The sequence below is a fragment of the Coturnix japonica genome, chromosome 6 (genome assembly GCF_054131305.1).
Source record: "Coturnix japonica strain WE chromosome 6, WE-NBRP24, whole genome shotgun sequence".
Classification (NCBI taxonomy): domain Eukaryota; kingdom Metazoa; phylum Chordata; class Aves; order Galliformes; family Phasianidae; genus Coturnix; species Coturnix japonica.
In genome coordinates, this window is record NC_140668.1 from 39,747,109 (window position 1) to 39,771,979 (window position 24,871).

Genomic DNA, 24,871 nt, shown 5'->3' on the forward strand with positions numbered 1-24,871 from the left:
CAGTGCAGCTCCTGAGCCGAGCACACAGAGGGACAGGGGGAGCCTGCAGGCAGCCCACAGCCCCTGCTGCCAAGGGCTCTGTGTGCGCTTGGCCAGGGTGTCAATGGGCGAGTGCATTTTGCATTTCTGAGCCTTTATGTGGTCTGCCAGATCAACAGGACTCAGTATTTACGTGTCTTTGACCGTTCTGTGTATTTTTATACTGTATGTGAGCAGGCATTGACACATAAACTCACAGGCACTTACATGGATGTAACGCAAATCCTGCTCTAATACACAAGGGGCACATGACAAATAAGGTGAGATTCAGCCTCTCCCCCACGCTGCCTTCCTGGCAGCGCCCGATGACATCCCTGCTGTTGGGTGCTGCTGGGAGGCAGGGCTGGGCTGGGCTGGGAGGATCCTTCCTGTCCTGGCACCTCTGCTTCATGGCACATTGGGAAGCTCTGCGGTGGCAGAGCTGGTGCTGAAGGATGCCCTTCACATGGCAACTTCCACCCTCCCTTAGAAGGGCTCTCACAGAGTGTGTCTGGAGATGCTCAGCATACAAGCACATGGTAAATTTATCCAAACCACTTTTGTTGCATTTGGTTACGTGGATATTGTGTGTGCTGTGCAATAGCTCAGGGTATGAGCTGCGTGTTGTGGCTGCACGGCAAGTGTGCGGTGCCTGGGTTCTGCATGTAGTGCAAGCTGCGCTGGCTTCACCACAACCATCATTCATACCTGTACCTATGTAAAACAGCCGGATTTTACCCCAGATCTTCCCACTAGATTTCAAAGGCAATGGATGGATATGAAGAGGCATCTTCCTTGGAAAGGCCTAAGCTGCAGTAATTACTAAGCAGGAAAGTTTCTCGTTATTGCTAATACAACCCCATGTAATAAAAAGAATTTAGGGCTAATGTAGCATGTATCCACGATCAACATTTTCACAGGGACAGTAACCATAGAGATAGATGACTGGAGAATGAGACCATGGCCAAGTTTTCGTGTTTCTGGCAAACCAAAGGTATTTAAAGGAAATTGGAAGGATTTTTAAAGGCAAATTGCTCGTGGGCACCCTTGGGAAGAGCACCGGAGTGGAGTGCAGGAGGCTGCCCCATAGGGATCCCTTCCGTGCTGTCACTCATTGGTGCTGTAGGCTCAGTTACCAGGTACTGTGTGTGTGTGTGTGTGTGTGTGTGTGTGTGTGTGTTCACTGCGGCTGTTGCACTGGAGCAGCAAGAACAGCGGGGGCTGGCAGGGTGATGTCACTCAGGGCTACCAACAGCATTTGTATGTAACTATGCAGAACTGTTGAGGTAATTTCATTGAGCACATTTGAATCAGTGAATGATACAGATGTTGGAAAATTCTTGTTCAGGTAAATCCAGAGATCGTTGTTGTCTTTTAAGGTACTTTTATCCTTACTCATAAACATCAGACATTGTTGCCAGCAGAACCTGAGCATGGTGAACGTTGGGTGCATGGACCCCCTCTGTGAACAGATAAACCCAGCTGAGTTTTGTGTGTCACAATCCAGAGTGAGCAAACTGATCTCCAGGTCTCTATGGGGGAACACACTGCTGGGGTGGCAGAGTGGCAGAAAAACACCTGGTGCTTTCGGAGAAAAGCAGTTGTGGAATGTGGACTGCAAACTGGGTGGGGAAGGACCACGAGCTGTGTGGGTGGACATGCCATGTATGGCATTTCCTTGGAGGGACATTGTGGTAGCGGGGCTGGGTCACAGCCACAGCCATCGGAGGGGCCCTTGCTGCCTGTGTATGAAGGTTATGTACCTGGTTGGCTGCGGGGCCCTAATATTTTGTTGTTAGCATTGCTTGTTATTTGATTTTCATCAGTAAGCCAGTTAATCTTCAGTTGTCTATTTCTTGTTCTATAGTATGGCAGAACATTTGTCTATTTTTATAGAACATGTAAAAACAATCTAAGAGGAGTGTGACGAATGTCCAGAATGGTTGAATTTCTTTTACTGTAGAAAACAGTGGATTTGTATGGCACTGTACTACCATCAGCCTAATTCCAATGGTGTACCTAATTCCAATGGTGGGGGTCTGCTTTCCATGTTGGTACTGCAGGGGGAAGGGGCTTCCCCTGGCACCGTGCCTGGGATGCAGGTGAGCTGTGGGGCTGCTCTGAGCTGGTACAGCTGTGCAAAGGTCTGTGTGCCTGGAAGTTGCTATTGGTGCTGAATGGATGCAGAGAAAATAATGGCACCAAATTGTTTGAAGGCTTCTTATTTGTATCTGGCTGTCCTCAATTCATGTTTGTGTATGTGTGCACAGTTCAGAATGCTCTGAAGATGCCTACTGAAGATTCAGTTTCTCCCCCGTTCATTGGAATCGCAATGTGTGATCATTCCTTCTGTTCCTCCTAAAAGAGGTGATGGCAGAGGGACGGGCAGCTTCCCTGTGCTGCTGACCCAGGCACACGTTGTTAGCAGCAGCCCAGGTTTCAGAGTTTGGGGATTTTTTTTAATTTTGATTTTTTTGTTGTTGCTCTTTGAAGGTGATTGTCTGTTTTGCTGGCTTCAGCTTGCAAAGCGAGCTCTGAAGGGTTGGTTTTGTGACACTGTGAACAGGATTGGGTTGCTCAGAGTTTGAGTGATGGGCCATGCTTGGCACAAAGGTGCTCTGCAGCCGGTGGGATGGCTTTTTCTTTGCTCCTGAGGGGCACAGTTAATTGTGAGTGGTGTCTTTTGTCCTTCCACTGCACAAGACAATGCATGAGGGGAGGAGGAGGAGAAGCGCAAAACAAAGGGGTGAGAGCCCAGGTCCTTTAGCCAAGGAGAGAAGCTTATTTTGTGCATCCCACCCGTGAGCTGCTACACAGGGAGAGAGCAGGGCGGGGTGCGGCTTTGGAAGGTGCAGCAGACATCGGGGTTTGGGTTTGGCCCCTCCTTATGAGGCACCGCTTATTTTTCAGCCCTTCTGTCTAATTAATATAAGGCCTGCTCAGGCACAGCAGCCTTCATTGGACATGTCACTCGTTAATCATGCGACCCTCCTAGCCTTGGGTAATGACCTTGAAAGAATATATCAGCCCATGATGGCGGGAGTGAGGAATTAAATTGTTTCTCTGAGTGCTTATGGTCATTGCTGACAATTTATATGACACAGCTGCCCTAAGCCGGCCGTGCTGGACAGCCCGGGGAAATCATTCCCCCTTGGGCAGGGGCTGCCGGCCGGGCAGTGGGTGCCCAGTCTGTCTCCTGCCTGGTGTAGTGTCAGGGCCGGTTCCTTGGTTGGAGCTGGAGGTTTTCCTTGGTGCCCCGGGAGGACCTTCTGCAGCATACAGGAAATCCCAGGCAAGGCTTTACCGATGCCTTTCTCTGCAGCATGTTCTGCTTGGCCGTAGTGCTTGAGCGTGTCATTCTGTGAGCATTGCGAGTGTTTTAAAAATGGAAGAGCTGAGCAGGGTGCAGTGACCGGGTCCCTCCCGGGAGGGGCCTTCCTGAGCCCTGAAGATGTGCAGCATCCGTAGGAGAGTTTGTGGAGGGGCCGTGTGTGGTGCAAGAAGCTGCAGGCTGGGTTGGTGCAGGCAGAGCTGCACGGAGCCTTCGATTGGAGCAACCTACCTGACACTTGGTGTGCGTGCATGAAAAATAGGAAGTAAAGGTTAAGATGCATTTGTGTAAATGTTTACAGGTTGATATCTGTGTTCTTATATTTCTATATTTTCCTGAGCATTAGACGTACTTGGGAAGGTATTTATTATTTGTAGATAATGAATAAATGGCACTCTCAGTTGTTATATATTGGTATCTGCTTTTAGGCTGATGAAATAATTTGTTACAGTTATTGAATCATATTATTTAGAGAAAACATGTAGCTGAGGATCTAAACATCAGATTGTTCTGCTGTTGCCATATGGGCTGCTTTTATCTAAACATAAACAGTTGATAATTATCACTAAAACTATTGGCTAAAATCACAAAATAGACCAAGAACAAATAACAGTCTCGTTCTTCATTAGCATTTTAAAAATGAAGTAGATGTACTTGTTTATGCCTTCAGTAAATTTGGCTCTGTTTTACAGAGCTGTAAATGAACCAGAACATTTGTTTTGGATAATCTAAAAAATACTTTCTGTGCGTGTTTGTATCCATGATCTCAATCTGCTGCGTTGTGGGCACCTGCAGCAGGAGCCTGTGGCTGTGGGGTGGCTGTGGGGTGGCTGCAGGCTGCGGGTGCCAGAGTGGGCTCTGCCCTACGCCTGCCTGTGCTGGGAGCTCTGTGATGTGCCGTGCGAGGTGCAGAGCTGCACACATGGAGCAGGTGTAGCTGTCAGGCTTGTGAGTGTTCTGGAGTTTGCTAGAGCAATTCCGATGGGTGTGTGCATTTCTGCCCAGCATCACACTGCACTCGGTCAGCACTAGATGCCAAGTGCAAGAAGCTGAAATAAAACACATTTGTTCGTGCAGTAACTGCCTCAGTCTTAACCTCCTTTAAAATGCCTTTTTCATTGGGTCTGGTGACTTCTTATTCTTCCATTTTCTGATTGTTCCTGTATCGTTTCCCTAGCACTCCAGTATGTCAGAAGATCACAACAAAGGATGTGGTAGCTGTCACCTTGGTGTTCAGTGTATTTAGAATACTTCAGGGAGAATTATGCAAGTCAGCAGCAGTTTCATCTAATTGGTTTGTAAAATAAAGGCAGAATGGACAATAAAGCCGAAGTGGACATGTTGACTGGGAGAAAAAATTCATACAGGCACCTCCTTGTAGTAAGAAGTTAAAGCAGAGAGTGAGAGGTTGATGCTCCTTCTGTAGGGATGGCAGGGATGACTCCCTGCATCGAAGGGGATGGTTTACCTTGTGCTGCTGCTCCCAGCTCTGGGCTGAAGCCTAAATGTGAAGAGCAATGGGAGGCCAATGCAGGCCATGCAGCTGCCCTGTCTCACCTTGGGGTTGCAGGCTGGATGCCATTGCCTTGCATGGAGCTGTGCATGCAGAGCAGTGCCGTCGCAGTGGGAGGTGCACTGAGCTCTGTGGTGCGGTGCCTTATGGCTGTGATCCCTGTGCAGTGCCACGTGCTCCCCACAGGTACCCGAGCGCTGTCCCTTAGTGCGGGTGTGAGGTGTGTGCATCCTGCAGGCACACACACACACACACATACACACACACACACTCATGCTGGCCTTTCTCCGTCGGTCAGAGGAGCAATGTGCTGCAGGCTCCACTCCTGCGCTGCGCTCGCACGGTGACGTCAGCCCTCTCCGTGCGGCAAAGGAGGTTTAAATTTGTTTATCTCGATGGTATCGGGTGGTTTGGTCGCTGGCGCTCCCCATTAGCATGGCAGAGCGGCAAGTATGTACATATATATTTATATTTAGCGTTTTTTTCTGGTATGTTCAGCTGTAAAGGCTTGGCTTGATTAATATTTTCCGCTGTCCGGTAACCATGGCAATGGGGTCAGCAGATATAATACTTAATTTAATCTTCCAACTGCCTCAGTGTGCATCACCAGTGTCCCGAATAATAGAAAGCCTTTTGCTTCTCTCCTTCCCTTCCTCCCTCCTTCTCCCCTCCCTCCCTCTCGTCTCTTTCTCGTTCTCTTGCTTCGTACATTATTATCTTTGCCAGTGGCTCCCTCATATGACCCAAAAGGAATAAACTGAGCCTTTTTCATTCGATGTATGTAGCTTAAAAAAAAAAAACCCAAACACAAACTCTGCCCCCCCAGCCAGCTCCCCACCATCCACCCATTCGCCCCCTCCCCGCCTCTCAGCAGCCAATCTGCACCGCACGGCGGGGCCGAGGGAAGGCACGGAGCCTCGGAGCCGCACCGGCGCGGGAGAAGCTCTCAAGCCAACGCTGTCCCTCCCGCCACAGGGCACAGGGATGGGATGGCCTGCCCTGCTCGCCAGGTGGCTTCGGCGCCTCGCTTTGTCTCCCTTTGGCCCACTTCCCCTCCTTATCTGCTTTCACGCTGTATTCCTGCTTGATCTTTTTTTTATTATTTTTAAATCACAGCTGCTTTTTTTTCACACCTGTGCTCGTGGGTTGGCTCTGGGGAAGGACGTGGCCATGCTTGTGCCCCTGGGCAGCCTCAGCCGCGCTGAAGGAAGGAGAGCAGTTGCTTGCCTGGGGGCCTCGTGAGCTGTGCTGGGAGCTGTATGGGTCAGTGCCGGCCCTCCTCCCACTGTCCCCATCTGGTACATGGGGAGTGACGGTGTGGGTGTCCAGGAGGGAGGATGGGGTCCTTAGAACCACATCATCACCTGGGCTCTAAACGGAATTCGGCCTTTCCTGTTGCCTGTCAGATTCACTGTAATCCACCTCTGAAGTTAATCAAAGAGTATTTGTGATTTTTATTTTCTATTAACGTGAGGCAGTTGGGAGGCAGAAGGATCCTCACTGCAGCTTAGTTAGATGAGTGCTTTTCCTTTTCCTTGCTCTGGCAGTGTGGCTGCTCCCATACTTATGGCCCTCACACAGCCCTCACCCACTGCACATGGCCCAGCTGTCCAGCATGGCGCTGTAGGTTTCCTCCTGTCTGCAGGGGCTGAAACTTGGGAAGGAACTGAGGCCTTGGCTGAGTGTTGTCCAGACAGTTGGCCCTGTGCAGCCCGTACTCAGAGGACAGTGGGTTCCTTCCCACCTCCAATGCAGCTCATTGCTGCAGTACCACATGCTGCAGTGAGAGCACACTGCTGTGAACGGGTGAAAGTCCTGGGAGTGCACAGATGGTGAGCAATTCAAACCAGAAACCTTTGGGAGCATTTGGGGCTGTACAGCTGGAGAGCAGGACTTGCAGGTGCTTCTCTTGATTGGGAAAGAAATGGCTTTTCCATTCTGTGGTGGTGTGTCCTGGAGAAAACTCGACTGCTAAAACTCAGGAAGCTGTTTGAGCATTGAGTGACATCAGCTCAATGAGGTTGATCCCAAAAAGCACACAGACGGTGTGTGCTCTGCCTGTGTAACGTAGGCAGGGCTCTGGAATGTGGTGTCACGGGGTGGAAGCATTGGGGGGAGCTCGGAGGTGCCGTGCAGGGCTCTGGGTGTCCTGGTGCAGCCCTTTGAGGGGAGTCCACAGCTCCAGCCCATGGTGAGCCGCGTTCCGGGGGCTGCACACTGAACCACCTGCATTTGCATGGTGGGCCCAAGTCTGGCTCCTCACATACGTTACTTTTAGCAGTGGTGCCATCTGCATTTGCTTTGTGTGGGTCCATCCCACCGCCGCTTCTAGTGCTCGTCTATTTCTACATAAAAACAATTACTCATTTGTGCCATTTGCACAAACAGGTGTCTGCATGGTCTTTGTGAAGGTGATTATCAAGGTGGGTCTTTGGATCTTAATTTGCACAATTTGAGTATTACAGTGCAATGATTTTCTTTGCTCTTTGTGTATATTTAAAGTTTATTATGAGGTAGCTTTTTGCTTAATAAAGCAATTGTGTAACCTACAGCAAGTCCAACTCAGATTTAAGACAAACAGTTAAGTTTTCTTTAACGCTTCTAATGCGATGCCTTTTGACTGCAGGTAATCCTCAGTGCTGGTGTTGTTGTTGTGAGGTGCTGGTCACGGCTGGCGGTGCTGACCTGGCTCCAGCACTGACACGCAGCCAGTTCCCAGCGGCGTGAGGCTGCTTCCTCCTGCCCCCAGAGCCCCTTGCATGTTAAATGCATTTCCCTCATGCTCTTGCATCTAATCACAGAGATATCACTGTCACATGCACTACAAGTATATAAATATAATCGTTCTCACTCTCATTCATATTTATGCCGTAGCATTAAGATATTACATGCACTAATCTCTGAAGATATAGGAGAAAAATGTGGAAAACAAATAAGCATTCCTTCAGATTTACAGGATGCCTGCCAATCACTTGCTATTTGATCTAAAAAGAACAACAAAAATGCATATAAAAATAAGAGCTAGCCCAAAAAGCAATAACATAATGCATGCTATATGTTAATATTCCTGCAAAAGGTACTTATAGTTTAAAAAATGTATTTACCATAAACAAATACTCTCACAACCTTCTCTTGAATAAACATCTCTTTCCTTCTCTCCCCTTTTTCTCCTGTGATCCTGCCTACACTCCTGTCTTATTAAGCCTGAATTCATCTCCCACTGAAATCAATGGGGGTTTCAAAAGAAGCAAGGTCAGTCAGCTGTATCTGGAAGAGCCTGGTCGTGTGTGCTGGTGGAGCACTGGGCCCAGCGCTGGGCTGTGCTGGCACCTGGCATGTGGCTGTGCCTGGGCTGGGGCTGATGGGGGCTGGGTTTGCTGGTATTTTCTGTGCTCTCATCCTGAGAACTTAAAATCTAAAATACAAGTTATGAAGGAAAGAAAACTTTCTCCCTTCAAATAGTTTGAATAAATACATAATCATTGCAGGCTTCCATCTTTCCTACAAAATATCCTCCTTCTGCCTGCAATTGCTGGGCTGGATCTCTCTGTTTGGGCAGAAGGGAAGCGGCCGTTTGGAAATCCTGTGACTCTGACACCTCTTTGTCTGCTCTGGAAGAGGGATCTGGAAGAATTGGGGATGTTTAGTTTGCAGCACCGCAGTGGGGCTGTACCGTCCTGCAGGAGCATGGAGGGCAGGGCGGGAGGAGGCTGCGAGGTGGCTGGTGCTGCATTGCTGTCCCATGTGGGGGCTGTTCTGTCAGAGCTGTTACTGAGCATTTTGTTGGGATGGAAGGAGTGACTTGCCCAGTCAACAGCTTCCTGATCACGGAATTGCTTCATATCACATCTTTTACCTTTAATTTTTAGTTACCTTTCATTGTAGCACAGGGTTGTTTGTTTGTTTGTTTGTTGGATGTTTTGGATACTTTTTAGTTTTGCTTTGAATTTTGGCTCTTTTTCTGGCTTGCAGCCTCTCTGCAGCCTTTGCAACCCAGTAATTAGTGATGGGGGTGACGGGGACTGAATTGCAATCAAAGCAGACAGGTGTGAGTGTGCAGCACTGCATCAGAGTGGGACTGGGACATGGCTGCCCAGGGCAGGTGACTGTGGGCAGAGCCCGGCCCCTGCCAGAGCTGCCTCTGTGCGGTGCTCGTCTCAGCCACGTCTCCGTTCCTCCGCAGCCCATGGAGGCAGCCCTGCCGTCCCTCAGACATTTGCTTTACGTAAACCAGCTAGCAAACCGCTCTGTTAGTATTGATGTAGACATTACCACAAATCGCCACTTAGGGACCTGAAGGAATTGACTAACTGGTTTCAGATCCAATACACATAACTTGATCAGACGCAAACTTTAAGTACACTTGCAGGCGTGCCAACTGCACCTGCCGGGGAAGTGACTCTTCTGCCGGCTATTTAAAGAGGCCCTGAGGGGAAACCATGAAAAAATAAAGATCTGGGGTTAAGGCAATTGCTGGTGTGGTTTTAAGATGAAGAGGCAGTCCGTGTGTGAAAAATTAAAGCCAGCGTTCTACGTGGGGCTCAGTTTGTGCTTTCTTCAATGGATTGGATGAGGCTCAGCCGTGGGGTCTCACAGCTGTCCCTGTGCTGAAGGCACTGACTGTGGTTCAGAGCTCACTGTGCTCCTTGTGCGATCCCTGGCCTGGTGCTGCCAAGGCTGTGTGCAGGGCTGTGAGCTGGGCAGTGCTCAGGGCTGTGTGTGCAGGGCTGTGAGCTGGGCAGTGCTCAGGGCTGTGCAGTGTTCATGTCCATGTACAGAAGGTGCAGATTCCTGAAGCCACTGCATACAGTGGTAGTTGATTCAATCTCAGATGTGTGTTTAGAATGGCCAGTTAATCCCCGTGTGCACTGGGCTGTTCCTTACCTGAAGAGGTGTGTTTTGGTTGATCTTTGTATTAAGAAAATAGAAGTTTTGTTCAGGGAAAGGTGCTTTGCAGCCTCAGGTGAGATCCTGGGGGTCTCTCTCTGAGTTTCTCTGCGGCCATCACATCTGCCTGCATCAGACAGCATTAGCTTCTCTGCTGAGAAATGCCATGTTCTGTAATTCAGATGAATCCTGAAAATGATTGTTTGCTCACCCTGATGCTCCCTTTAGTTTTGTCCTTTGACATCGAGAAACTGGAGAAACATGGCTGTGCTCGGGCTATTGGTCAGCATGTGGCCATGGCTCTGCTGTGCCATGAGGGGTCCCCCTGCCAGCCTTCCTACCAACGTGTTTTTTCTCACCTATTTTTTATGTTGTAGTCATACTATTTTTTCTTTCTGTCTCAGCTCCTGTTTATTTTGTTCTCCAGGCTGTAAATCAGAAATGTGCTTTATTCTTTTATGTTTTAGAGTTATGTGAACTGTAATTGCTGTTCTTTCCCAAATCTTGATAGGAGCAAAACTTGGAGTAACAGTTGATGTCCCCTGGGCTTTGTGTTCAGCATCCTTGTGCCAGGGAGCTGCTGGGCACGGCAGGCAGCGCAGTGGGGGGGGAGCTGACACCACCGTGTCCTTGGCACCCACTGATGGCGTCTGAGCTCAGAGATCCGCTTGGGAGTTGGCAGATAAGAGTTTTTTAGTAGACGATAACAATCAAACTGTTCTGCGTGCTGGCATTCAGAAGTATGGAGTGATCAAAGAAGGTGGGAAGAGTGAAAGACAAATTCAAATCATTAGTGGAAAATGTAGCCTCTTGTGCAGCAAAGTTGGGTGATTCACAGAACAAATCTGTATTTAGCTGTGTGAATCGGAGCTAGGGAGAAAACACTCAGCTGCCATCAGCATGTTTCTGTGTCCTGTGGAAGAAGCAGCCGCTGCTCAGACTGGCACAGTGGGTATGGCGGGGCTGTGTGCTGCCAGCTGCTGCCCATTGGGTGCTGTGTGCTGCCCATTGGGTGCTGTGTGCTGCCCATTGAGTGCTGTGTGCTGCCCACTGGGTGCTGTGTGCTGCCCACTGGGTGCTGTGTGCTGCCCACTGGGTGCTGTGTGCTGCTCATTGGGTGCTGTGTGCTGCCCATTGGGTGCTGTGTGCTGCCCATTGGGTGCTGTGTGCTGCCCATTGAGTGCTGTGTGCTGCCCATTGGGTGCTGTGTGCTGACCAGTGGGTGCTGTGTGCTGCCCATTGGGTGCTGTGTGCTGCCCACTGGGTGCTGTGTGCTGCCCACTGGGTGCTGTGTGCTGCCCATTGGGTGCTGTGTGCTGCTCATTGGGTGCTGTGTGCTGCCCATTGGGTGCTGTGTGCTGACCAGTGGGTGCTGTGTGCTGCCCATTGGGTGCTGTGTGCTGCCCATTGAGTGCTGTGTGCTGCCCGTTGGGTGCTGTGTGCTGACCAGTGGGTGCTGTGTGCTGCCCATTGGGTGCTGTGTGCTGCCCACTGGGTGCTGTGTGCTGCCCATTGAGTGCTGTGTGCTGCCCATTGAGTGCTGTGTGCTGCCCACTGGGTGCTGTGTGCTGCCCATTGGGTGCTGTGTGCTGACCAGTGGGTGCTGTGTGCTGCCCATTGGGTGCTGTGTGCTGCCCATTGAGTGCTGTGTGCTGCCCATTGGGTGCTGTGTGCTGCCCATTGAGTGCTGTGAGCTGCCCATTGGGTGCTGTGTGCTGCCCATTGAGTGCTGTGTGCTGCCTGCTGTGTGCTGCCCAGGGCACTGCTGTGCCCCAGACTGTCCCGCGGGATGCTGGATGCTGTTCTTTTAGTGCTAAACAGGGAGATATTAACAACACAATGTAGAAATAAAAGAAAAAAAGAAAAAGAAAAAAAAAAGAAGGAAAAGCAAGGACGGCCGCCTGCTCTTTTCTTCTTGGTATTATTATTTGTGACAAAGCCTTTGGTCCATTTTTCTTCATAATTTGCAGGACTCCTAATGGGAACAGCACCTCCCAATTACCATGGTTGCCAAAGGCTAATTTGGTTACCCTCAGGATCCACAATAGAGAAACTGTGTCGGCCCTTTGTAGATATTTGCATACTATACATACCAGGAATGTAAAACAGCTGCCTGGGCCCTATTCCACTATCATGGCAATTATGGGTCATTAGCTTTTTCTTTTTTCCCCCCTTTCTCCCTCTCCTTCTCTTGTTCTCATCTCCCTGGCTGCACCAGGCCAGGAGCAGCTGATGCCCGCCGTGGTTGCTCAGTCTGCCTGCAGCAACCCTCGGTGGCTCCTCTTGGGTCCTCCTGGGAAGCATCTGTGTGCTGTGGCCCGGTGTGTGCCCGTGGTCCCACGCGTGTCCGCTGCACGTAGTGCAGGCTGTACCCGTGTCACTAGGGCTGGGGGCAGGGTGTGAGCAGTGCTGTGCCCCCCGGCCGCCCGCCCGCCCTGCGCAGCTCCAGGGAGACACTCACACTGCTCTGAAACTTGCACAGGCTCCCAGGGGCCCAGAAATTAAAGAAGGGGACAAAAGAGAACTCCGTCTTAATTCGCTCGGTATTCAATTTGTTAAATGGCCAGAGGCTTTTAATAGTTTATCTCCCTTTTGTTCTGAGCAACATTTACAGTCTTCGCGTAGTTTACACGGAAGTGATGGTTTTGCATATACATTAATTTTTTTATGAACTGCTAATTTTATTGACAATAAGGATAGATTGAAAGACTCAAAGCTTTTGTGTTGTTTTGTTAAAGCAAATAAGTAAAGCACAAATGTAAATTACATCTCCAGGTTCGCATTAGAGGTTTGCAAATAATAGTGAGCTAATGGTTATTGCTAAGGAAAATAGCACTGGGATCAATATTCTATACAGTAGAACGCAATACCTCTCTCTCTTTTAATCACCTCATTGCAGAAATGGCATTGAAATTTGAAATCTCATTTTCTCCATTTGTACAAATTGAACATAAATCATTGTGAGTGAGGGGAGGTTTCGGGCAACTTCACTCTTTGTGGGATTGCATTACTAATTAGTGCTGCAGGGATGCAGGGATGCAGACAGGGCTCCTCTGGACGCTGTGACTGCACACGGATGACTCTGTAAATAACAAACCAGAGGGAAATAACGGGTGGTTTTCAGAATTTTCTGCATCAGCATCTTCTGAGCAAAGAAAGCACTCGCTATATGTTTCTTACTGCCATTAAGAATGGATTAATAATTAAGGAGTGAACGCTGACATCGCTGCTGTCAGTGCTGAGGGTGCCTGTACTTCACGAGGCAGCTCCTTGGCTGCCCAGGGCTCTCTGAGATGGGACGAGAGAGCAGCGAGGGAACGGGATCCTGGAGTCCTCTTTGCTGATGGTTCTGACCAGTGTGAAGTGTGTTCATGTGGGAATCGCTGGCAGAACAGTCCTTGCTGCTGCTAAGTTGAAGCCTGGCTCCTATGGGGCACAGCAGCCGAGTGAGTGGGGCAGCAGGCGCTGGGAGGTGGTGGCTGGGGGTGAGCAGTGTGGGCTGGTGAAGGTCTGGGCTAGAGGTGCAGGTGAGAGCAGGTGGGTCTGCCTGCAGGGAGAATATTGCTGCGATAGGGAGGGAGGAGTCTGAGAGGCTGGGAAGGGTTTGCAGGGAGTGGGTGGGTTCCAGGCGTCCCCCCACGGGTAAAGACTGTTCTAAATTGTTCGCTATCAGGCCCGAGTTATCACCACTCCTGTATTTTTCCATCATTTTCCTGCCTTCTTAACCACTACAATAGGAGATAAATAGGTAACTTTATGGGAGAAACTGCTATTAAGGCTCATTATCTAAATTTGTACTTGCCAATTTTGTAGCTGAAAGTCACGAAAATAAATAAAATACCCTTGAAAGTGAAGAACAGACACTGAGCTCCTGGCAGAGAAAAACTCAAACCATTTTAGAAAGTAGGGGGCAGAAATCTCAGGCTCCGAGGTTCAGGTCTGCTCTATTCAAGAACATGAAAGGGAGATCAAAATCATTACAAATGTTGATTTCAAATATAGTCAGAGTGCTGTTTGAAGCATGTATGTGGCACAGGGAAGGGAAAGGACAGTTGGACCTCACAGACTACACGGTGACGTTTGTTCTGCTGTTCTGCTCGTGTATCACGTAGCAGGAGGTCCTTGGGGGTAATAGAAAGTGTGAAATGTCAGCAATATATGTAGCCAGCACATCCAGCCATGTGGTTAATTAATGCTATTTGCCTCCATTGTGCCTGGTGCATTGAGTAAATATGAACAGATACACATTTAATACATACGTTCTGCTTAAAGTCCTAGAATGGCTCGGGTGGGAAGGAACCTCCAAGGCCACCCAGTCCAATTTCTCTGCAGCCAAGAGGGTCATCGCTGGGGTAAGCATGAAAAGCGCCCTGCGATGTTCTGCATCAGAACGGCTGGACTTGGAGCTCACACAGCTGGCTGTCAGAGCTGGAGCAGTGGGAAAATGAGCTATTTAACCAGTAATTATGCAGAGTCATTTATTTATTTATTACGCAATTTACTGAGAGATTTGTAATTGTGCACGTAGCGCAGCTTCTGCTGGAACTACAAAAAGATTGGAAGTTACATAATTTGCTGACATATTAGCAGCCACATGTTTCAGAACAGAATCTCACTAATTTCCCAAGGATCAATTGTTGTGGGCAAAAGGCTCATTACGCTGATCTCTAGAGGCTGGAAGATCTGCTCTGTTTGAGACCACTGTGGAGAAAATCACACGGAGGCCATTTGCTTGAAATTCTCCCTTCTCAGGCTCCCAGCTCTGTGGGCAGTGGTGTGGGGAGGCCTGGGGCCGGCCGGGCTGCGGGGCTGCTGCTCAGCGGCACATTGCTGCTTGTCTTTGGGAATCTGTCATCTCAGGCTCTGCAACATAAGCATTTCTAAATTAAATAAATTAGTAAGTAAGCACATGCACAAATGGTTGATAAATAACTGCAGGCTGCATACACATGCATTGCACTCACGTGAGCGCCCAGTGCGAATGACACACCAACATCTCCTGGTGCTGCGGAGGGGCTGAGCCAGCACTGAGTTATCTGCTCCTCGTTCTGATGGGATATTGCTCGAGCATAAAGATAATAATTAAAGTGTCACTTTTTTAGTTGCGTTTCTTACGGAGATCTGCTCCATATTTTATAAGTCGTATTTAACTCCACTGGTGCCAGCAGACAGAATTAATTGTGTGAGAAAATGTAGGGGCAGCTCCTGCTCCCAGCGCAGCCCCAGAGCAGGCAGGCTCTGCAGTCCTGCTGGCTTGTGCCTTCCTGTGCAAGCTTTTGGGGCAGGCAGAATCATATGGATAAAGAGCACCATCTCGTACGCTGATGGGTGTTTCTGTGAACATGGTGTGTCATGGCCATGAAGGGATGAGAATCCTACCTGCTCCCACTGCTGTGCAAGGCAGCGCGGAGCTGCTGCAGCGCTCACTGGTGGCTGCGAGCTCTGCCACACTGCAGAGTCCTGGTATTGGGCTTCTGGCAGTGCCACAGTGTTCCTCAAAGGCTCATCCCTCTGCCACCTGGATGTGGCACTGAAGTGCCTGAGAGCTGCATGGTCTGAATGAAGAGCTTCTCTCTGCAGTGGGCAGAGCAAAGGTTGCTGTGGGTGAAGGATCACTCCTGCAGAACCAGTCCCCAGCAGTTCTTAGGACTAACAGGAGGATGTGCCTGGACAGAGCAGGCTTGCGGTAGCACAGGCCCTTGTGTAACACTTGTCCTTTAGGAGAAGGTGCTCCCCGAGGGCTGTGCCCTTGGTGGCACTTCCATGCAGGGCTCTGGTACAGCCTTCAGTTCCATTGATTCCCTGGTCTGGTGCAGCTGAGGAGTGTGGTGTGGTGAAATGAGGGAGTGTGAGGGGTTTTGTAGCATGGGGGCAAAGAGGGAATGCTTTGCTTTGCTCCTGGGAGCTTGATGTGAAGAACCTACCAACAGAGATGTGCTCGGTCAGCTGGAATCCAGATCAGCGCACTTGTCCCCCAAAGAACTTCTCTTAGTGATGAGAGAGGCATTTACAAACTTACAGAGCCCTGAAGGAGAGAATTATTGTATGAGTAATAATAAGCACTTAAATAGCTCTTGACAACTTGATTGATACAAACATTAACAGATTAGCTCCTACAGGACTCAGTGATGGATATGTGTTTCCGTGTCTCGCATTTGGAGAAACTGAGGTGTAGAGATAGATTAATTTACTTGCTGACCCACAGTGTGTTGCTGGCAAAGGCAGAATTAGAAATACAGACTTCTTAACGATCAATTAGTGAAATAATAGAGCAAAAGAGCAATGTCCAACAGCAACCTCTAGGAGCTCTGTGAGAGGATGTTGTACAGCCTCAAGATCTCATTTTTAAGCAGTAATTCTACTTGAGTTCATCACTGTATATGAAAATTAGGATTATTTTTATCGTGTACTTTGTCTTACTCTTATCCAGTCCTCTACTTCATTGGCCACTAAAGATATGCAGATCTCTTTCTTTACAGATATTTATCTGTATTTATATGGATGCGTATACAGGTTTAGCTGTACAGCTACAAAATACAGCCATCTATGGGCTAACTGGGAAATATGGCTCTCTTTACTCATTAGGACTGTACTTTTTGGTACGTACATTAAATATGTGCCTGTTTTACTACCTGAAGAACACAAAATGAGTGAAATCCAGCTATTTGCCTATTACTCTTTTGACTGAGAAATCGTGTGTGTTTATGGCTTAGATAGCAGCGCAGTTCATGCTAGGATGCAGCGGACTGAAGGCGTTATTGATGAGTGTGAGATGACTGCAATCCTTACGAGTAGCAAAGCCCTGCATGACTTATGTGGCTGATGGCAGACTAATGCCAATAGATTCTCTGCGCCGCACCACACTGCGGTGTATTTGTGCGTGCTACATATTTTACAGGCAAACTATTCCAGATGGATGTTAGAGATTTTTTAAGGAATTATTTGTGCCATTTTTCACAGACTTCTTCATGCGGAGGCAGGCTGCCAGTTAGCAGGGATCTGACTCAATACAAGCAGAGAAAAATTGCACAAATATGGTTTTAGAAACCTTTATGTACACAAAGTAGTCTTTCTGTGTGTAATAATGGGGAGATTTCAAGATCATATATCTTGAAAACTTTGTCGACAAAGCGCTTTACAAACTGGAAAGCTGCGCCGTCTCAAAGTGCCGCTGCTCATTTGAGTGGTCACAGGGGTTTGTGGTCACCAGGATCCTACCAGCAGCTGTGACAGACCTCAGCACTGGGCCTCGTGGTCAGAACTTCTTGCAGCAGAGGACGAACTCCTCTGTGCGTTCGGTTAAAAATTATTCCTTCTTCAAACACAAAGGGCAGCTCCTCACTGAGCGTGGCACATTTACAGGAAACCGTGAGAGTACGGGGCAGGATTTCTCCCAGTGTGACCATGTGTGCACCAAACCCCAAGAAAATCCTGAATTTCTGGGATCCTGAGCTCGCTTTTAGTCTGTGTGGTTCTTAAATTACTGAGCTGTACGTGGCTGGTGTGCTGATGTATGAGGAGTGCATTGATGCCACTTTCCTCTGCTTCCTTCCAGCACGGTGCGACTCCGGCTGCTCTGCTGGTGGTGTAGGAGTGGGGCATCGTGGGACGGGCAGTGGGAATGTGCCATCGTGAACTATGGATGTTTCAGATAATTTCAGTAGTCTTGAATAGACATTTTCTGAACGTTTTTACCTGAATGGATGTGGCACACAGGAAACAGGTGAGAGAACTGAAAAAACACATAGTTGTCCTGCTGTGCAGGTTATCCTGGGCACCCTCAGCTTATTTGGGTTTGTAAAGATGGAGAAAAAAATAGAGGACCGAGTATCACAGGCTGTGTTCATGACAGGTATTTTCATACAAGTATGGAGGTGCATGTGAGCAGGAGAACAGGAAAGCAGTTGGACCTTGCTGTGCCTGTGGGACTCGGCCCACCAACAGCCATCACCTGCAGTTGTGGGCAGCAGGGAGTGGGGGCACAGCTGTGGGCATCTTACAGCAACCAGGGGTACACCGAGGTCATGTTGGGGGAACTGCAGTGGGGGCTGCAAGCACCGTGATGGCTCTGTGTGTGCCATACTGGGGCTGTGCGTGCTGCAGCATGGCTGTGCAGCACCATCATAGTGCCTAGCCCTGGAGTGTTTCACCCTCTTTGGGTTAAATGAACAGATTGTATAGTTCTACTTAATAGAGAAAAACAATCTGGAACGACAGGCAATGATGTAAGACAGGAAAAACAACAAAGTCCTGAAAGCTTTTTCCTTTTGCTTTGGCAGAGTGGGGCTCGGCACGGTGCAGCCCTGGGGCAGCTGGGTCCACTGGAGGGGCATGGCTGGGTACTGCCTATGTTGGCCTCATCGCCACAGCACGCCATGCCAAGCACAGCTGTGACACTAGCAGGCGGGCATTTGAAGCATAGTAGTAATTCTGCAGATCAAAGCAGCTCTTCTTCAGACAATTACAGTAAAATTGAGGCTCTCCTCCAAGAGAAATGCGCACCCTTGTTGTGGTTTTCCTTTTTTGCACTCCTTTTCTTTCTTTCTTTCTTCCTTTCTTCCTCTCTTTCTTTATTCCGTTCCAACACCCCCCCACCCCCCCCCTTTTTTTTTCTTTTTCTCTCTCTCTTTTTTTTTTATCCTTTATGAGGAAATTGCTTTTTCAGAGCTAGAGAAAGAGCCGATTGGAAGCTGAAATCCTCCCTCTCTGCCCAGGGGTGGGATTCCCAGGGTTAGGCATGTAACATCTGAAGGGTGATTTTTTTTTAAATTGATATCCAAGAATAAAAGAGAGAATAGTAGGAGAAGCTGATCAGGAATGAATAAAGTCTCCTTTTAAGCTGAAATAACCTTCCCCCCCCTCCCCAATTTTCCCTCCAGAAAAGCCGGACTGTAATTGCTTGCAATCACTCGGCACAAATTGTCTGCGCGTATTTGCTTTTTAATTTTGTATAATCTGGTCCATTTCGCTCTCCCTGCCTTTGAGCTTAACCTCTCTCTTTCTCTCCCTTCTTTTCTCTCTCTTGCATGCCTTCCCTTTCTCTCCTGCTTTAATTCTTCAGCACTGCTAAAAAAATTATTACTAATTCACAATGATATTTGATGGCTTTCACTAAGGAAAGGCACTTAGGAAAAAATAAGGGACTGAGTGGACATGTGCTACGTCTGGTGAGATTTCCTCCTTGTTCTGAAGTGTGTGTGTGTTTATATATTTGTGCCAGTGCCGCTTCCTTGTGGCAGGGACAGCTGCTGGCTCTGGGGCTGTGGGAGCAGCCGCACCTCTGTGTCTCTGCAGGTGAACGTGGCATTTGCTTTTATTGCTGTGAATTATTTACATTGAGTTGGGTCTTGAATGCTGCCATTTTATGTGAATTTTCTCAACATTTCTTGCTTAACTGTGGATGTTGCTCGGGCTCTTCTGTGGAGTCTGTATTGGATCTGCCAGAAAATAAGTTAGAAAATCCCCAAACCGCCACAAACACTTCAGTTATTGGAAGCTCCGAATGGTGAACGTGGACTGAAATGGTTCTGATAAGTGCAGAGGATTCCTTTGGCACATAGCAAATGCTGTTTCTGGGATCCAGCAATTAGAATTTAAGGTATTTATTCAGATTTTGTGTTTAGCTCTTCAGGCAGATGCCTGTGAAAGCCACTCCAACTCCTTAGTGCAGTATTGGAGCAGAAGCACAGCTGGTGTGCTGGAAAAACCTGTGTTAGAAAATGGCAGTAGAGGAGACACAGTACTGTCCATCAGGGTGGTTCTTTCTGTTAGTACTGCAGGTAGGGATGAGTCCATGATGCTCCATGGCCTGTCATGGTTGGGGGGGCAGGGCCAGGACTCAGCTCTAGGTCAGTCCTCTGGCGGCTCCACTCTGCAGCTCCTCACACTGCAGTCTGGCCTGATCTGCTGGGTCCAACCCAGCCCAGTGTGCTGGGCCTGACCTGATGTGCTGGTTCTGGCCTGACCTACCTGGCCTGCTGGGCACAGCCTGCTCTGCTGTGTCCCATGGGCCCTGGCCAGGCTCAGCTATGAGGGCACGCGGTGCCGGTGGCTGTGGAATGATGCATCCTGGTGCAGAGGTGTTGCTGGGACTCCTGACACAGGTGTGACCCGTGGACGTACTGTATGTTTGCACAGCTTCTGTCTGGTTGACTTGCTGTGCTCGGAAGCAGTGCATTCACCCTGCTCAGGCTGTGGTAGCCATTCGCATGTTACCTTTTTTTTCCGCTGTTACTGCAGATAGACCCGATTGTTTTTATCGGTCTAAAAGAAACATTAAGGAAGCATTTAAAACTAGAGTTTTATTTTTAATGGCCTTCGGGTGAGCGCCCCTAATAGCAGCTGAGGGTGGGGGGGCCTTGCAGGACCTTCTGAGCCCACCAGACTCCTCCTGGTGCCGATCAACCTCCGGGAGCCCTTCTGTGGCGGGGTGCTGCAGGAAGCTGGGGCTGAGTCCTCTGGGGTTCCTCCCACTGGTAGATAACTACCTTGCATGCTTCTCATGCATTTAAGGGTGGAGAGGAATGAAAAGAACAAGCCTATGGCTGTGTGGAGAGCACTGGGGGGTACCTGCTCTGCATTCTTCCAGCTACAGAGGGACCAGGAAAGCAAGTGCTGGCCTTCACTTAAATAAATTAACAAAAAAAGGCAGTCTTACCCTAAAAACAAATAGTTGCTGATTCTCAGCAAACAAACCTTTAGCAAAAAAAACAGTGCAATTTAGGAAGGAAAATTACATGTATATTTTTCTTGATGTATTTGTTTGTAAGAGATTTATAATGCTTGTGTTATTCAGCTTTTCATTTGAAATTCTAATGAGCCTTTTGAATGGACTGGTGCAGGCTAGGAAGTAAAAAGCATAAAGTAGTTCCATTGACTTATGATTTTCTGCTGACTTTTTCATTGTCATCCCATATCTTCATTCTCTGTCACCAGGCCATTCCGGGAATGTCCTCAGTTGCCTGTTTGGTAGCACATCGCAGTGTAGGAAATCATATGAATTGCAGATGGCCTGGTGATTTATTCAGATGTGGTCTGTCATCCTTAGGTAATAACAAAGCCAGCTTTAACACACGTTGGAATGGATTTGAGATGTCACACAAGTTTTCTTCTTCCTAGACCATGAAGAAGAGTTTTTTTCCTGTGACTTGTGGCGTCTTTCCAAATGGCGTCTTCCCTTGTTCTGTTGGGCTTTAAATTTAGCCCAAACTGGCTTTAAAAGGTAAGAATGGCTGCTTGAAGCAGCACTTTGTGTTTCTTCTACGTCAGTAGTGAATGTAAGAACTTCTGCTGGAAAACATGAAGAAATTTGTGGCAGCTGAATGTTATTAGGGACTGGCCTTGTGCTCTGATATAAGGTTCTGTGTCATAGAGGGACAAATGGCATTGCCTAGGTGCACCATGGAAGAGCCTCCATTTAGCTAACAGCTAATAGTGAAGGCATTATCAGGAGTTTAAGCCGACCCTCATCCAAGCACCATCTGAGATATTTGATAGCTGTGAGTGTTTGGACCTTTTTGTTCCCCTGAGCTGTCTCTTCACAATAGACATTTCAGGGTCTTTCAACCAGTTAGGAAAGTTCATTATATTTTTAATATAATGTAAAAAAATTAAAATAATGATTTGATATACAGGCATTGATGAAAGATGTATTTTTAAAGTAGTAAATTAAAATCTCATTAATATTTCAGTGAGAATATTTTGTGCTTATCTGTTTCATCTCTATTTTTGACCTATGGCTCAGAGTTCACAGCATGAAGGAGATGGTGAAATCTGTTCACCATAAAATGTTAATTATAAGTAAATTACAGCACAAACGTTCAATCAGCCACATTAATTCTACATAAAGTGAATTATTGTAGCAGAAAATTTTAAAATGTGACTGAATTTTATAATCTGCATCCACCATTTTTTACCTTTGCTCTTATTGCTGTGCTGTTCTTCTCTAGCATGGCTGAGCTCTTTGTGCACTGCTGGTAAGTGCTTTCTACTTAGATTACGATAAAAATGGAAGAGTACAATCCGATCCATTTGTTTGCAGCCTACTAAATGTCTCTTAAATGCAGAACAATTTCTTTGCCTGGTGAGAAAGCGTAAGGTGATTTGAGTGGGTCGGAGCGGAGCGGTGTGAGGCTGTACGGGCATCACTGTGCCGCGGTGGGCAGGCCCTGCTGGCAGACCTGCTATGGCACAGCAGCCCTGTGCAGCGGCAGCACCGTGCCCAGTGCTCGCCTTCCCACTGCGCCCTGTGCTTTCTCAAGCACGAGCATTCAGTTGTAGTCCCGGATTTCTTTTGGCAAGCAGCAGGCAGGGCTGAATCTCTGTGTGCTTTGAAAATGTAGGCATGAATCTTGCTGGCCTTCTGGTCCCTGACAGAAGAGGCTTCGTTGTGATATCAGAGTGACACATAGTGTGACTTCCTCTGCAAATCCAAATGCTGTGTCTCATGTGAAAGATTTTTTGGTGAGACACAGATTGCAAGACACATTTAATGTCTTACCTGAGGATCCCAACATCATCAAGACTTCCTGACTCACCAGTGATGCCAGAGAACAATCCTGCTTGAATTGTTTTATTGTGTTCTTTCAGGTACAAGGTCCACGTTGTGCTAAATACAAGCTTTACATTTTACTTGTAACGTGTGGTTTCTGGGAAAGCAAGAGAGAACAAATGTTTACTGTGCACATGCTTCAGGTTTAAAGAGTCTAGATACTGCTTGAATCCTACTCAGTTATTAAAGTGTTTCTTCAGTCAGATAAATTACATATCATTGCAAATTACCATCTTGACTCTAAAATGCTGCAAAGTGTTGCCTGTTAGATTGGGTTTGAATTTGACTTTTTTCCTAAACCCTTGTGTAATGACAGCCAGACTATTTATTTCGTGTTGAAATGGTGACGTAGGAGATTTCTGCTGTTCTTATTTCTTTGGAGAAAAGCTCTTGAGCTCAATTCCAAAGAACAGTTCTAAAGTGCCTTGTATGGCACAGCTCAAAAGGAAAGACTCTGCCTTTCAGAACGCTCTTGTTCTTAGCAGAGGGGCCTGCTGCCTGCTTGTTGGGTAACACAGCTGCACCCACCGGTACACAAAGCATCGTTTTGGGTGCCAAATGGTATTACCTGAAAAAGCAGCTCACTGGTGTGAAGATCCTCTATTTTGATAACTTGGAGAAATTTCTGTGTGACGTAGTTCAAATGGGTACTTTTACAGCTTAGTGAAATAATGCCCACCTGCCTGGGCTGGCCTGGGACGTGTGTCACTGCCTGTGGGTACCTTTGGGCCTTCCGAGTTTGGCTGCACTTGTGTCAGCAGAACTCTGAGGTTGCTGATCATAGGGAAGCTTCATTCATGCATTTGTGTAAGCAGATACGTGGCTGTTGTTATGTGGATGGGCTCGTGTGCATTGGAGAACTGGGGGCTTGACCTCTGGTGAGCTGTTCCATTGGAATCCATCAGTCTGCTTCCAGAAGCTGCGGTAGAGTCTGACAAAGATGTTCTCATGGCCAGAAGAAATGGTCAGAAATGGGAACTTTGAACAGGGTGGGGTTAATGGTAGGGTGGGAAAAATAAGCTATCACAGAGACCTGGAAGATCAGAAGTGCCCTGGTCTGAAGCTGTCAGACCTTTTGAGAGCTGCCTGGGATGTGTCCGATATTCACTCATCTCCAGGCACTGTATTACGAGGAAACCAACCTCCATACAACAACTTCCAACTGTAGGTACTTCTCACTTTTTTTCTTTTTTCTTTTTTTTTTTTTTTTTGGCAGGGCTGAACATGAGAATATGGTTGAAATGTGATGTTTTTCATTTGTAGCCAAGGATACTGTTGGCTTTCAATCAGCTGCTTCATCAGCTGATAAAACCAGTTTGTCTCTCCATCCTGTTGCCCTGTCCCACAGATCTTGCTGCGGCCGGGATGGGGCACTCATTGCAGGCAGAGCTGTGCTCCTGTGCAGCCAGAACATGTCTCAGCATGTGGGGATCACAAAGGCAGCTTTGCCAGGCTGCTGGAGGAGTGCAGTGTGATTGGTGAAGCCCCTCGAAATGGAAAAGAATAGAGGAGAAAAAGTGCGAGGCACGGCAGATGCTGAGAGCCCTTGTTTTCCAGTAAGCAGCGTGATTGGCAGCAGGAATAAACACTAGCGGGAAGCTTGTGTATCAATCTAATTGTATAATTGCAGGTTGCTTTCTGCCTGGTTTGATGTGCAGATTGTAGTAATGTGTAGTGTCTCTGGTAATTCGCTATTAAATCCAACACTAGGAAGGAGTTGAGTTGCTTCCTGTACAGATACCTGATGTTTGCATTTGTTCTGTTGCCGTATGCTGGCGGCACGACCTGCATTTGTCTTCTGGTACTTTGTGCTATTTTTGCTTATATGGTGGTCAAAGATTTTTCAGCAAATCGCAGAAGGTGAGTTAGATGTAAAGGTCAGAATGCGATAACTCATTGCAGTGCTGTAGAAGTCGTTGCCAAGAGCTGGGAGCAGTGTTTAGCTCTTCCCTCTGAACTTGTACAAAACATTATTTTCTATGTATTGTGATCAGATTACTAACAGCACAGCCTGCCTGGACCTCTGTGCTGGCTCTGCTCAGAGCTGGTGGGTGCAATGGTGCTCTGTGCAAGTCCTGCAGAAGTGCTCCATGGGGCGGGGAAAATGTCAGACACCGTCCTTCTGGATGGACGTGGAGCCAACAACACAGGGAGGGTGATCCCTCTAAAGAGGGAAAAGAAGGCTCGTACCGCGTAGGGCCTGATGTCCATCTTGCGTATTCCCCTAGGAGCTTAGCAGTGTCCAGCATCCTCACTATACATCAGTGTACTTATGGTGCATGATTTGGGGTATTTTGGTAATACACTTTTGGTGAAGGTTTCAGCAGAATGTTGTGTGCTCTGTTCCACGTGACCTGCTGAGCTCCATGGGGAGCAGGACAGCAGCCCCACACAGGAGGGCAGAGCATGTGCCCCTGTCCCCGCAGTGATGTGAGCACACCTGGCAGCGTGTCTGAGAGTCCATGTGAGGCAGCTTCCTGCCCATGCAGAGGGTAGGAGCTGGGCACCACTGCTTAATGAACTCAGGTCATTACTGAATTGGGAGCACTTGGGTACCATTTTGTGGTGGACA

At 48.0% G+C, this 24,871-nt stretch overlaps 1 protein-coding gene across 5 annotated transcripts in view; it reads left to right on the plus strand.

Moving 5' to 3' along the window:
* The window catches only part of LOC146760598 (uncharacterized), a 343,150-nt gene that overhangs the window by 215,728 nt on the left and 102,551 nt on the right, over nucleotides 1-24,871 (plus strand). For 2 of the 5 annotated variants that reach the window (XR_014947594.1, XR_014947592.1), the window contains exon 4: nucleotides 20,868-20,970. The exons of the other annotated variants lie outside the window; for them this stretch is intronic. The gene's annotated coding sequence lies outside the window, so the exon portion shown is untranslated. The remainder of the gene's footprint in view (nucleotides 1-20,867; nucleotides 20,971-24,871) is intronic. 5 annotated transcript variants of the gene reach the window in all.